This window comes from Pinus tabuliformis, chromosome 1_2 (genome assembly GCF_031772625.1).
Source record: "Pinus tabuliformis cultivar Carrire ecotype Pingquan chromosome 1_2, CPIR1, whole genome shotgun sequence".
Classification (NCBI taxonomy): Eukaryota; Viridiplantae; Streptophyta; class Pinopsida; order Pinales; family Pinaceae; genus Pinus; species Pinus tabuliformis.
This window is the reverse complement of record NC_142298.1, coordinates 305,020,590-305,036,347: the sequence shown is the minus strand read 5'-3', so window position 1 is coordinate 305,036,347 and position 15,758 is coordinate 305,020,590.

Here is a 15,758-nt window from a genome sequence, read left to right as displayed (position 1 = left end):
CATTTCTGGCTAAAATTCAAGAAGCCTTGTGGTATTTGGGGATTCATATATATTGGAGGCTTTATCCCCAACCCCTGGTAATATGGTTCGACTAAGGGCTATGACCAAGAGCTTTGTTAGGAGGTGCTTAAGTCTTATGGGCAAGATATTAGGTTGTCGAAGTGTCAAGAGCCAAAATTCGGTCGGTACTTTGACCCACATATCATGTCAACCCTGATGCTAATAGATCTTTAATATTTGAGAGCTAACAAGGATAAATCCTAGTAGTTGATGGTCCATTATTAAGTTTTGAGTGTCAGGAGTATAACGAATAATCCTTATTCTGAATTCACCAATACTAATGGATCTCAACAAGCCTATTAGTTAATGGGAGTATTCTCATCAGATGGTGTCCACCAATTAGATTGGATGAAGAGATGTGTGTGGAGTTTTATGTTAATCTAAAGGTCTGGTGACCCAAGATACGAAAGGGACATTTGACAGAAAAAGGGGAGTTATGACAGTGGATGTTCGTTGTTGAGAGATCATATTATCGACTATTAGGACCCTAGCATCTAATTTTAGGCTATTGACTCCCGATTGTTGGGATGTAGGGTATTAGGAGTGAATTTGCCTCGTCATCTTGCCATGCAAACATGCCACTCAACCTGCCACATCACAACCAACTAAGTGAGTGCGGGTCATGAGAGGATTGAATGCCCTGATATTGTTGAGAGCAAGGTAAAGGCTCTCAAAGGTGAACTAACATTTTATAAGCCTTTGGTGAGACTGTAAGGAATGATGTATAGTGATTTAAAGTAATAAAATGGACATGTTGTCGTTATTTTAAGGGAAAATGATGGTTTGAGATTTAAGGTTGATTAAATCTCTTATGAAGTGTGTGTTTTGCATATAGATGATGTGAAGGTTAATTGGGAAAGTGTTGGTCAAATCAAAGAAATTTAAGTGGTTTTATCATGATAGGATCAACGTGAATGCAACATGCAAAGATGATCCCTTGGGTGGACTACAAAAAGACTTTGTCAAAATGTGCAAAAATTATGCAATGATAAAAAGTAGTGAATGTTTGAATGAAGGAATTTATGCCTTAAATGGTTACCAATAAAAGGATAATAATATTCATGTAACTTATAAATGAGATAGCTTATATGCACATGAGTGACCGGGGGAAGGATCACTGGGTTGTTACAAGAAATAATTTAGGTTGTTAAGGCTGTTGAAAATTACGAGAAAAAATTAATAAATTTGTTGCATATGTTTAATATATCAGAGTTCTTGATGAACTAGGAAAATTTTCCGTGTTAAATTAATGCAAAGTTGCCCCAAGAAGGAAAAATTGAATAAGTAGAAATAATCTAACGCTTAACTAAGTTAATGTAAGAAATCAGATTATAGAGTCCCCAAGCCCTATAAAATATTGAGAAAAGGGAGATACCCTTTGAAATGATTTTTATTTTGATTGTTTTGCCTTTCTTTTGGAAAAGAGTTGAATTGTGAAATACCTTAAGCTTGAGCGTGCTTAATTTATCGCTAATATATAAACACATACTTGAAATGTTTAAAATAAATAATGCATGAAAATAAATTGAATTAGTTGCTAATTAGAAGTGGTGTCTCACATATTTAAGTTAATTTGACTAATAGGTGATGCATGTATGGAATTGTGAATAAGGAAAAGATGCAAACTATTCTTAGGAGTTTGATACTAAAAATACGCCTTATTGGAAATGGGATTTTAAGCAGCCCTTCAATGATTGAAAATAATCCGCGTGACATCGACACAAGGGAACTTATCAAGAAACTAAAGAAGGAGCCATGTACACTCCTTGAAAAATCATCAGCTGCTGAGTATGCATAGTGATGAATGCATATGGGTTGTTATGTTAATTCCTTTTAAAGGCCATGATATGTGGTATAATGGATTTTGAAAAAAAATAAAAGTCATGGCATACATGGATAAGTACGTTGTGAAAACATTATGGTTCATGGATACGTAAGCTATGAAAGCTTTATTAGTCCCTGCCATCTGGCAATGGCATGGGACTATAGTAATTGATATGGCAGGCTTTTAAATTAATTTTAGCTGCTTATTATGCAGATTGCCGCAAATAACCAAAGTATCTAACACATAACTGTATGAAAAAAAATTGCCTTCTTATTTGGCCTCTTCCCGAGGTGAAGAGGCTAAACCATATATTATAATGAAAGCCTTATCGTAAATGAGTACATGTTGTGATGTGATGGCATATAAATTTGTTTAGTGTTCTTTAAAAGGGGCATATATATTGTATGAAGTATGGAATATGTATGTAGTAAATCTAAATATAATCATTTCATCTCCTTAGAAAAGTGGGACATATAATAATCATAATAAGTTTTATGACTCTCTGGACACCATGGACAACATCGTTAGCACTCATATTAAGGAAGATATATTTTCTCTTGAGGATGTTGAGTCTGGGATTAATAAGCTCGCTAGGGGGAAAGCTAAAGACATTGAAGGATACCAAGACAAGATCTTAAAGCTAGGAAGATTTATCCTCATTCCTCATCTCCACAACCTTCTCAATATGGCTGTAAAACATGGCTTCCCTAAGCCTTAGATGCAAAGCCTTATTGTGCTTATCTTTAAAAATGGGGACAAAATTGTTCCTACTAATTACATGACCATTATGATTAGCCACATATTATCTAAGCTTTATGGTCTCATTTTGAAAAAGAAGATTAGCTGATCGCTTGAAAGCCACGATAAAAGAGCTAAAGGGCGAGCTGGTTTTAGGAGATACCACTCGACTATCGACCATCTCATCACTCTCAGGATCATTATCGAGGAATGTCGCAATAGTAAAGTTGATCTATTTTGTTGCTTTGTGGACTTTAGAAAATCCTTTGACATTGTTCCTCAGGATAAGCTTTGGAAAAGACTTGATGAGATCATGATTCCTCCTGAGTTGAAGATTGTTGTGATTCGCCTCTACAAGACGGTTGTTGCCAAGATTAAAACCACTGAAGGGTGGTCTAAAGATATTAAATGCAATATTAGGGTTAAGCAAGGGTGTCCCCTTTCCCCTACCCTTTTTGGTATTTACATCGATAAGTTAGAGGAGTGTTTGGAAATCGTGAGGTGCAAAGGAACTAAGCTTGCTAATATCATCATCACTCTTCTCCTCTACACCGATGATATCGTTCTTCTTGCTAGAAGCCATCAGGACCTGGACATGCAACTTAAGACTCTTCATGGCTATTTCTCCAAGATGGGTATGATGGTTAATACCGGCAAAAATAATTTCATGATAATTAAATCCAAAAAGATCACCCATGGAAATTCTGCCTATGATGACAACTGCTTGGAGCAGGTCTCTTCTTATAATTATTTGGGTATTGACATTCCTTATTAGCTCAACTTGAACTACAACATTAAGAAAATGATATTGGAGCGTAGAAAGCTTATTATGTGCTTGAAAACAATTGTAAGGTTGTTGATCTTTGTATTTGGAGTAAAAAAAGGTTCCTCTTTGAGACCCTCGTCACCCCTATTGTCCTATATGTTTGTGAAGTCTGGGGTTGCAGTATATCCATAGAACCTTGGAGAAAGATTGAGATGATTCAAAAGCAATTCATAACCTACAACCTCGATATCCTATCCTCTTGATCAAAGTTGGCTTCTCCCCTATTGAGATCAGGGCTATGTTGAAATATCTAACGTATAAGAAGAAGTTTTACAACATGGAATCCAAGAGGCTTCCAAAAATTGCTTCTAACTTTAGTCAAAACTCCCACCTTTGCCTCAAGCATGGATGGCATAAGGATGCCCAGTATTGGCTCAACCACGAGGGGATAAATAGGGAGATCATCCTGGGAAGCAAGGATAGTGTCAAAGATACTATCTCCTCTAAATTTAAGGATAAACTATAGGATGATAAAGAGTTGGAGGGCAAAATATAAGGAGTTGATCAACCCCACCCTTGAGAACCATAATTATCTTTCTATATTGACCAGCTCAAAGAAAAAGATGAACATCGCTAAGGTTAGAACTAATTCTCATGATCTTCAGAGTGAAACTGGGCGATGGTCTACTCCCAAGACTCCCTGGGATGATAGAATTTGTTAGCTTTACGATACTAAGAAAGTGGAGGATGAAAAGCACTTTCATTTATATTATCCGACCCTTACTCACATCCACTCCCATTTCTCTAACATTTGTCACTCTTCTAATCTTCTTGACTTAGTAAGTCAAACCAACTATAGTGATCTTGGCGTGCTTCTTTCCCTTATTTTTAAGCAGAGGAATAAGATTCTAAAGAATTACAATTAGATTCTCCTTCTTAAGGTCTGATAGACCGCATTGGTCTTAGTGGACGTTAATCATCATCATCATATATGTATATCATGAATGGTGATATTCTATATGGATAGAATATAACTTTGCTCTTTGTATATTAAATCAATTTTTACCTCATATCTATTTTGGGAGTAATTCTCACTCACAAGGAGAACTATCCTAAGTGGTCTCGGAAGATAAAACACACCCTCATTTTCAATGAGTTGTGAAAAGGGGTTTGTGAAGGAGAAGGAGACAATGCACCTAAAAAGCCCACTTCATATAAGGTGCTTGCCATTTGGGAAAACAAGAACAGCAAGTCTTATGCCTTGATTGCAACATCAGTAAATGAAGAGGTGAGTCGTCATATTTCTACATTTTCAAATGCTTTTGACTCTTTAAAGAAGTTGAAGGAATGATATGACTCGCACTCTAAACTTGAAGTTGTTAAATTGATGATCCAGTTATTCAGTTTTGAGTTGAAAAATGATGACCCTTTTGCCTCAGCATCATAAGTAAGATCCATTATGCTTGACATTAAAGCCACGGGTATTGAAATAGGTATTCCTCTCATAGCTTATGTAAAGGCACTGTATCCCACCTATTCACATTGTCTTGAGTCATTGCAAGAAAGTGGAAACCTTGCGTAGATTACTTTTGACTCCCTTAAAAAGAAGTTTGCTGAGAGAGAGAAGGATTTTGCGAAGAAGACAACTCCTTAGTCTACTGAAGAAACTATGTGCCTTGTACAAAAGGAGAAGAATCATTCACAAGATTCTTCTAGAGGAATAGGTGGTTAAAAAGGAAGAGGAAGGAGGAATTTTAGAGGCAGGGGGGTAGACAGTTCCAAGGAGAAAAGTTTGATCTTCTTCCATATGATGCAATAAAGATGGACATGATGCTTCCACTTGCAAGTTGCCTTGCGACCGAAATGAGCATGAAAAAATGAAGGGAAAGGTAAAACATCGGACAAAGGGAAAGGTAAATCACCTGAATCTTCTCATTATGTTGTGGTACATTGAAACATTGGAGTAACTGAAGACTTCTTCAATGCTTCACTTGCTTCATGGAAATATTATTGGTTGCTTGATTCACGAGCAACTTGTTGCATGACTTTCAGGAGAGGTTTCTTTGAAGAATTCACTGATAATGTTGACGAAGCAATATACTTTGTAGACAAGTCAAAACCCAAGCCATCAGGGCTTGGCACCATCATGCTCAAACTACCTGGTCTTCCATAATTTCTTCTGCATGATGTTCTATATCTCCTAGAGTTGAGGAGAAACATGTTGTCTTTGGTCCACATCCGCTAGCAAGGAAACTTCATTCATATATTTGATGGAAATGTTGAGGTCGGCAAAGCATCAGATCACTCACTTGTCATGACAGGGATAGAAAAAGAAAGACCTTTGAAGCTGCAAGGAACCTTTGCTCATGCACAAAACTTATCATACAATTCTCACTATGATGAAGGTACATTTCCATCAAGTCTTTTATGGCATGCTAGATTTCAACACTTGAACCATGACAACCTTCGTTTGTTGAAGAAAAACGGTGTTACTGGTTTGCCTACAATTCCTAGAAAACTTAAGAAATGTGATGCTTGTATCTTAGGAAAGCACAACAAACAGTCTTTTCATGATTCTTATTCCACAACACATAGAAAACTTGAACTCATCCATTCTGATTTATGTGGTCCAATGCTTGTTCCTTCTACAAATCATAATAAATATATGATGACATTTATTGATGACTACAACAGAATGTGTTGGGTTTATTTATTGAAGAAAAAATATGAATCTTTTGAAACATTAAAGAATTTCAATGCATGGATTGAAAATGATGCACAATCTCACATTAGCTTTATTCACGCTGATAATGGAAAAGAATACACTTCAAATGAATTTGAAAACTATCTCCGCCAGCATGGGATCAAACATCAAACAACTGTGCCTTATAATCCCCAACAGAATGGTGTAGCTAAAAGAATGAATAGGACAATCTTAAATATGGTATGTTCCATGATTTTTTTCAAGAATGTTAAACAAATTCTTTGGACAGATGCAGTTCTATGTGTTGTGTATATAAATACTAGGTGTCCATCTGATGCTATAAAAGGCAAGACTCCCTATGAAATGTGGTATGGCCACATTTCTTCGATGAGGCATCTAAGGGTTTTTGGTTCCACATGTTATGCCTTGATACTCAAATAACAAAGAAACAAACTCGGTGCAAGGAGTCGCAAGTGTATCTTATTGGGGTACTCAAATACCTCCAAAACATACCATCTCTATGATGAAGTCAATAAGAAGTTTATAATATCTAGAGATCTGATCTTTCTTGAATCTTCTAAGACTGACAATATTGTTGAGCGGCAATTTGATCGCTTGGATAGATTGGGACATGCAAAGTATTTTCAAAGGTTTGATAATGATATTCCATAACTTCAAGGGGGGTTCCTGTACTGGATCAATTTTTGGAATCTTCTTCTGAAGCACTCTCTCCCCCACATGAAGCTCCAACCACTGATGACACTTTGGGTGATGTGATTGATAGAATTGGGAGACTAAATCTCGAGTCAAACCTAACTTAGTCAACTCAGCAACCTGGTCCATCTTAGAAAGGTCCTCCAAAATGGCTGATAGAGACACTTGAAAGTGTTCGTCCTAATGAGGTTAAAAAGACAGGAACAAGAAGCTCAACAAGACAAAATGGAGGTGATGTAGACGACTTTGATTAACCTGTTGATATGGATGTTTCTTATGATTGTGAACTGAATTTGTCTACATATTTTGAACCAACTTCCTTCAAATAAGTCACTTCTCATGATGAATGGAAAGAAGCGATGCAGAAAGAATATGATGCCTTGCTAAGGAATGGCACCTAGAATATGGTTGATCCTCCATTGGGAACCAAACCAATAGGCTGCAAGTGGGTCTTCAAGAACAAGTATAAAGCATATGGCTCACTTGAGAAGCACAAATCTAGGCTTGTGGCATAAGGTTTTGCATAAAAAGGGTCAACTATGAGGAGACTTTCCCCCCACAACAAAATGGGTACCATCTGGACATTGTTTGCCTTGGTAGCTCAGAACAGTTGGAAAGTCCATCAAATGGATATAAAAATTGCTTTCTTGAATGGAGATCTGAAAGAGAATGTTTTTATGTCCCAACCAGAAGGATTTGTTGTGAAGCGTTAGGAACATAAAGTATGCAAGCCTGTAAAATCCTTGTATGGCCTTAAGAAAGCACCGGGAGCTTGGTACGAGAAGTTAACTAGGCATCTTCTGAAACTCAACTTCAAACATTATGATCTTCATGATGCAACTTTGTTTGTCAAGAAAGTTGGCAAAACAACTGTATATTTTGTGGTGTATGCAGATGATCTTTTGATGACATGGAAAAATGAGAGCTTCATTGCATCCATAAAGAAGGTATTGAGGAAAGGTTTTGAAATGATAGATTTTGGCTATGTCCACGACTATCTTGGTATTGAAGTAACTTAACATCTAAAGTTTATATTCCTCTCTGAGAAGAAGTACATTGGAGCTCTGTTGAATAGGTTTGGCATGACTAAGTGCAATCCTTTGACTACTACAATGGAACATAACTTAAAGCTCACATCCATTGAAGAAAAGAATTTGAGGATGCAACGAAGTATAGACAACTCGTAGACAGTCTCAACTACCTCACTACTACCAGACAAGACATTTCATTTATTGTTGGAATCCTCTCCAGGTTTATGCAAAAACTTTGTGAGGGTCATTTGTCTACTGCAAAAGGAGTTATAAAGTACTTGAAGGGAACTCAAGGCTTTGGATTTAAGTATACACATGTGGGAAACTTCAACTTGATTGGATACTTTGATTAAGACTTCGATGGAGATAAAGAAACGAGGGCATCTACTTTAGGTTATGTTATGAGTCTCGGATTAGGATTTGTCTCTTGGAGGTCATGCAAACAATCAGCTCCAATGGATTCCACAATTGAGGCAGAACATGTGGCAGCAGCTAAAGCAACAAAGGAAATTGTGTGGCTCGGGAAAATTCTGGAAGGTTTGTAGGAGAAACAAGTACATTCAACTCCTCTCTTGATTGACAACACTTCTACAATAAAGTTGGCCAAGAACTCAAAGTTCCATGATTGAACAAAGCACATCAATACAAAATACCATTTGATTTGACATCATGTTGAGGCCAAATCAATCCAAATACACCATTATTCCATAAATGAGAAAATCACAGACATCTTCACCAAAGCACTTGGAAGATAAAAGATTGAAAGATTCAGAATGATGCTTGGACTCACTGACATCCCTTTAGATTAAGGGGGGGAATGTTGACACCTAATCTTTGGGATTAGGTAAATCCATGTAAATATTATAAATAGGAAAATAAAGAGAATTGGAAGACGAAGAGACATTTCGAGATGAAACCCAATCGTCTCCCTCTTCATGTATATATTCATGTTCCATTTTAATGCAAAACACAATTTGATTCGTGGACTTACATCCTGGCCTAACAATATTAAGGGAATGCATGGAACGCCAAGAGTGTTGATAAGGCACATGAATATGAATTTTGATTATTGTGGTATGTAAATGCATGTTTGTCATAAAATACTTGGTGGAATATGATAGTGGTATTATTACATTTGACATGACTCCAATTTACAAAAAATAATAAATATGCATGTTTGATGCATTGAACGCATGCATGCTTGTGTAGGACAAGAATCAATGTGACTAAGTGTTATGAAAAGAATGATTGTAATATTTTTAAAGAATTGTTGATTGTTGGAATGAGCGGTGTGAATCTCTCAATCCAGCATAAAGTAACATGGAAAAAAAATGATAGCTAAAAAATTCTTGGAAATATATCTCAGTGGAGAGAATGAATCTGAAATTCTCAATGTTGAGCAAATCTGATTTGTCGACATGAAAAGTTTGTTTTCCATATGATTTGTTTTTGGAAAATATTGAGGTTATATATTTGAATGAATATATAGTGCAATGATGTATCCTTTTGTTTAGTATAGAATGCAATTGGATCGATTGAATGATTAACTATGTCATGATTTTGAAACCAATTTAGTGGTTGTTATGAATGATATATCAAAAAGGATTTTATGCATAAGAAACTAACATTATTTGGCCAAGTGAAAATGTAGATTGTAGGTATAATGCCATGGGTATGGCATGGAGTGTAAGCCCATGATGAATGTTGAGAATATTACCACCTACAAAGAGTTCAATGTTATGAAAAGAGTCTCATGTTTGTGAGACCTAGATTCTATATGAAACAAGTTTGGAAAACAAAATATATCTAATTGAAAATTTTTGAATACATCTTGTGAGAACTATATGTTGTGATAGAAGTGAAATGATGAATCTATCTAGGAAGGATAGATAAAGGTTGTGAAACATAGATCCCATGAACAAGGCCAATGTAGTAACACTAGAACCCTATGACATGTAAACTATGTAAGAGCATCCTAGAAGGATGCCTTGACTACAAGACTAATAGTCTCTTTGTTCTTCGCATGTGAGGAGGCCTTGGTTGTGTACATCATTTGAAGGATTGTATAACAAAGAAGTGGATTTCATAAACCTAAAAAGGTGAGTGACTTTAAGGAGGAGGAGACTCAAATAAAATAGTTATGAAAATCTCATGCCACACACCCATTGGGATCATGAGTGTGAATGGGTATGTCTAATGTAGTGAACTAAACTTATTACTTGTGGAAGCCTTATGGAGCAGAGGACAACCATACATATAAGTATTGACTTGAAAACTTCATTTCTCAAAATGAATGTTGCTTTATGGAAATTAAGATATCTTATGGAAAAGTAAATGATGGTACATGAAAATGGTCATAACACATATATTTCGTCAATTTTCTAATGTAGATACTAGATGGAATGCCGTAAGTATAAAATTGTTCAGAATGGCAAAGGAAAATACCATTGTTGAAGTGGTGGGAAAGGAAAAGAACATGAAAGTGATGTTAGTGCAATTGAAAGGAACACTCTACATATTATGGCAGTAAACAAAAGGCACCTAAATGGTGTGTTGCCAAGGATGACACCTAAAATGGTGTGAAAATTGAGGATGGTGTTCCTTTAAGAGGGAGGGTATTGTAATACCTAACCTTTAATCCCCAATCGACATTGTAATTTTAATTAATTATGTTAATGATTTTTGTGTGGGTAAGTAAATGTAGATGGAGCAAAAATACCTAAAACAATTGTAATATTCATCTTTTAATATATTTCCAAAGATCGAAGAAGATAGCAGCCAACACAAATCCCAATACCTTAGAGGAAAGTTGTAAGGGGGATTTGGGGAAGTTTCCTATTTGATCTTGAATCAATCATTTTGCCTTTTGACCTGGTGATTGAGTTTCCCAACTATTAGTAGTTATGAGAAGAATGGGGAGGAAAGTGGTATTGAATTCCTCTAGGGTATGGGCTACATATACATTTTGGAGATTTTGTATCGATCATGTGACCCAAGGAAAGGGACACAACTTATCGTGATTGATGGTGTGCATGATTAAGGAAAGCATCACGAGGGTACAAGAGCAGAGTATAGAACAACAAAAGAGAAAAGTTGTAGGGTGTGTGAGGGTGAGCAAAAAGATTAGATAGCAGTAGAGAATGAGTGTGGATAGGTAAATATAATCATGTATGAACCTGAGTACCATGGAATGAACCATATCTTCACGAGGAGTTGAAGACTATGACTCTGAGTAAAAGATGAGATCAATCCTTATAAGTAGCAGCAACCCCTATAAGGTTGTGGATGACCTGATTAGTGAGGGAAGCACATTAGTCAAATTTTTGTGTAGTATGTAGATAATTTAGTCTAGACGAGTCAACTAATTAGGTGGTCAAATATAGTCTTGTTGTAGTTTTGTTTTGCTTTAACTTGTTATTGATCTATTTACAATGGGAGGATTTTTCTTCCCTTTGCGTTAGAACTCTTCACTTTGTTTTTTGAGAGGTTTCTTCCCTCAAGACCAATAATACCTCGCTTCCTTCCTAGGCTTATTTATGATGTTCATATGCACATGTAGGAGCAGTTGTTGCTAAAGAGGGGGCCAAGCGAAGTGGGATGTACACCAGTCGACAAAAAGAACTGTGTTTATTTGCTTAGGGAGGACAATCATGTCCTCGATCTTGTATAATATCAATATACAAAAATGGATTGGAGAGGATATTTGAACATCATATTTACTCCACCTAAGCCATCAAATGATCAAGGTAACAATTGTGTTATGTTTTGACAAATGTAGTTGCATATATTTTTTTCTCTTAATAAACATGTAATTTATTGGAATATTTTGTTTCGATTATCTTATTATTATCTATTGGTTTTCCCACATTAGAACCTATGTTGGTGATGAGCCTTCCAATAGGAGGATAAGATGGAGGACGCTGAGTAGCAGCCTCTAGTACCTAGAGTTGGCTTGTCACGAAGGCCATATCGCAAAGTCCACATAGAGGTGGCAGATAACATGGTATCTTCTCTATGGAAGAGGTTGTACCTATGTGTGTTCGATACATCTTATAGGATGAAGATTCAAGCATATTGCACTTTGCTTTGAAGGCAAATTATAAAGTGAAATTAAAATAGGAAGGTAATAAACAATTTACTTGGTCTCTTGTTTCATGAGGAAGGATGGTTGTTAAGTAAAAGAAAAATGGTGAGGTACATTGTTTTTCAAAATCACCTAGGAAAACTATGGGACAACATGAAAAGGTTATAGAGAATTGGAGACAGTATAACCATCCAACTAAAGTTAGCACTAATCCTTGTCAGAGTGATTGAAAGCACAAAAGGGAATGTTTCTGACAATAAAATTAGGTTTGGTTATTTTTGTAAACTTTATTTTGGTGCACCTCACAAAGACATGCACTAATGCTTAAGGTTAAAGTATATGCAATGGGGAATTATGGGTGAAGTTATAGAGTAAGTTATACAAAATTATATATTAAAAACCATATTTACATATTTTTCTAATAATACATGAAATCATTTTTTTTAAGGGATCAAATCTCACTCTAAAGAAGTTAAGGTTTCAGTGGTAAGATAATGGAAGATTTAGTTTAGGAAGTGGCGATGTATTCCCCCCACAAGGTTTACATCTGGGCCTTCCGATGGAAAAATCATGGGATATTACTCTAGATCTGAGAATATTAATCTTGTAAGTTGTCGAAAGCGGACCATTGTCTTCTCAAAACCTTCGAATCTAACTTTAGAGAAGAAGAGTGATACCCATGCTTATTGGAGTACTAACTTTCGAGGGATCACCAAGCATAGTTGGATTGCCAAGTACAAAGCCCATTTATGGGACCATACCTAGAAAAAGAAAGGTGCCAAGTGAAATGATAAACAAGTCTACTTGGGTGGATATGATTTCGTAGAGAGCGTAGAAAGAGCTTATGATGTTGCAACTCTAAAATTATGGGATTTAATTGCTAGAATAAACTTTTCATCCATCAAGCATCTCGAGGTTATAGAATATATCTTTGTCGATGTCATACAAGATTTCAGTCCATATAGATTTTCTATTTTTCAAAAACCCTAATGTTGCAAACCATGTGGGTATTGAATACCCTTCTTCCCTAGGTTGCGATATGGTGCAAACAAAGATGGGGTTTCTACTATAGGATTCTTCCTACATCTATGATGAGGCTCTTACCTCAAATTGGATGAATTTTAGTGTCTTTATGATACCAATCTCAAAGGGATATTTCTGCCTACAACTCAAAGGCAAAAATCTAGATCTTCATTCATAGCCGGAGTATAGGACCGGCTAGGAATCCCTGTTAGTTATTTTCGACTCCTACATGGAGGTAGGTAGCTTCAAGATCACAAATCACTCCATGAGTATAGCTTGGCCAAGGATGAATCAATTTATGTAGTCTCAAGATTACATGGGGGATAAAAAGGAGGGGGTGCCTCCGCCTTCTACCAGCCCAAATCCTTTAAGGATGCCCTAAAGCCAAGGCTTTCACCTCAGAATCCAAAAGATCTCTCAAGGCTGGAATTTGCTGACCAGGTGAAAGATACTACATTTCTTGAAGTGGGTGGTCTTGTAGCCAACTTAGCTTATGTAGATTATACACAGTAGGCACTTATTTACCAATTTAATGGATTTTATCCTTCGATATTTGTGCTTTGGGAGTGGGTGAATTAGAATTGGTCCCTGCTTATGAAATTGTATTTTTGCTCAAAAGGATTCTTTGTGGTATTTTTTAGAAATGTAGTGCATCATCAAGAGTTGTTTGATCAGGGTCCCTATTTTTGGGGATGAGTTGGGATTTCACTTCAACCATGGTTTCCATATTTCAATCCTCTCTCTATGACAACTATGGTCATTGCAGACTGGGCAAGGCTTTCGAACTTGTCCATTCATTTGCTTCAACCTAACATCTTAGTCGATATCAGAGATTTACTAGGTTGATTCATTAAAACATACACTAAAATGCTTGAGAAGGGAATTTTCACATTTGCACACATATGTATGAAACTAGATCTTAGTAAAGGGAAACTGGATAAAATCCTCCTCAAATGGAGGGACAAAGTTTTTTCACAGTCATTGGACTATGAGAGCTCTACCTTTTAGTGCAGGAGATGTCAACAACTTGGTCATATTTAGAGTGCATTCCCTTTTCCTCAAGGGCCTTCTCCCAACTTGGATCCTAAGAAAAATAATTGTGGTTGGCAAGAACCAAAAGATACAAAAGGACATAAGCATCCTTCAAGTCCCAAGTAGGAAAACATTGTGCATCAGAAGACTCCTGCCACCAAGTCAAATCCTACTAACTCAGCTCAACCACATGTAGAGTTATCCCATCTCGCAACTGAGAGAGTCCTCACCTTGACTGAAACAAAAGAGACTCAAACATAATCACATATTTGTCGAAGAGTAGGCATAAACATTCCCATAAATCTGATCACTCAGACAATGATAAGGAAGCATAAAATATTAAAGAACCCACAATCATGGAAGCGTCACAAAGGAATACAATCATTGTACCCCATTTCATCTATCCTTGATAACTCCTTGGAATGGATTGAAATCTAAAAGAGGAAAGGAAAAAAAGGAAAAACCTATGATAAATCCTTGGCTCCGAGGCTAGGACTACAGTAAATGTATTGTCTTATAATGGTTGATCCACGAAAGATGGCATGATGCAATATGTTATTTTGAGGCAACATAAATCAACTTACAAAAAAAAAAATACGTGAAATCAATCCTTCTATTTTCCAATGCATTAGGATTTTTAATAAGAAATGCACCGGGGCACTATTGTTTTTAGAAGCACTGACATATTTTTGTATAAATATATTTTAAAAAATAAATTATATTTTAAAAGTATATTGATGCTTTTATCTAACACTGGTTATATGGAACACACCATGGTATATATGGAAATAATTATATGGAACACACCAAGGCATTCACAAGAAATACCCCAATAAATTTATACAAAAATATATATTGAAAACTATATTTTCATATTTTTTATGCTTCTTTGTCTAGAGGCATAGGGTATTATTGTGGTGGTGCCTTGATAGTGTCTATATTGTTTAAAAAAATTGTTGAATAATAAAAATCCTATATTATGTTCAGTGCATTCTTATTATGTGCCCCAATGCACTCTAGTTTTTAGAAGCATGGGAAAAAATTATATAAATATATATTCTAAATGACATTTAGGTATTTTTAACTGATATTGATGTGATTAATTAGTTAGGCATTTCTGCATTAGCTAAATTAGTGCACCAATATGTTTCTTCTATTTGTGGCACACCGTAAGAAAATCTCCACTAAAATATTTGGTCATCCACCTCTACTATAAACAAAAGACAGATAACTTTTTGGGGGGAGGTTTCATAAAAACCTCCACTACAAGGTGTTTTCTGTTTAGTGTTTGAACATGAGTTCAAAGGTTTTGAGGGATCTTAAGTACTTTGCTCTGACTTATTAAGGCAAAGGACCCCCAATGCTTCCCCTTACATAAAAGGAAGAGTTAAATTGAAAGTCGCAGAATGGTTAGAAAATGAAGGATACTAACATGATGCTCATGTTATCTACTACCTGTTGATGAATTTCTCAAAAATTCATAAACAACCCTCGAATCCTTAGACTGGCTAGGCCAAGGATATGGGAACGTAGCCCAGTTTAAATCCAAATTAATATGATACAACTTTAAAATATCAAATAAAATAAAAGAAAAACAAAAGAATAAGAAACTTAAAAACTTTACACAATATCAAATATGGAGCAAGAGTATATCATTAAACAGAGCAGTGGACGAAAAATTTGCATTTAAAGCCAAACCCACAAAATAGATAATTAATAGTTATCAAATTCAAATAAAACATCATTGCTTCCCTTTAAGGCCATACACCATAAAAAAAGAA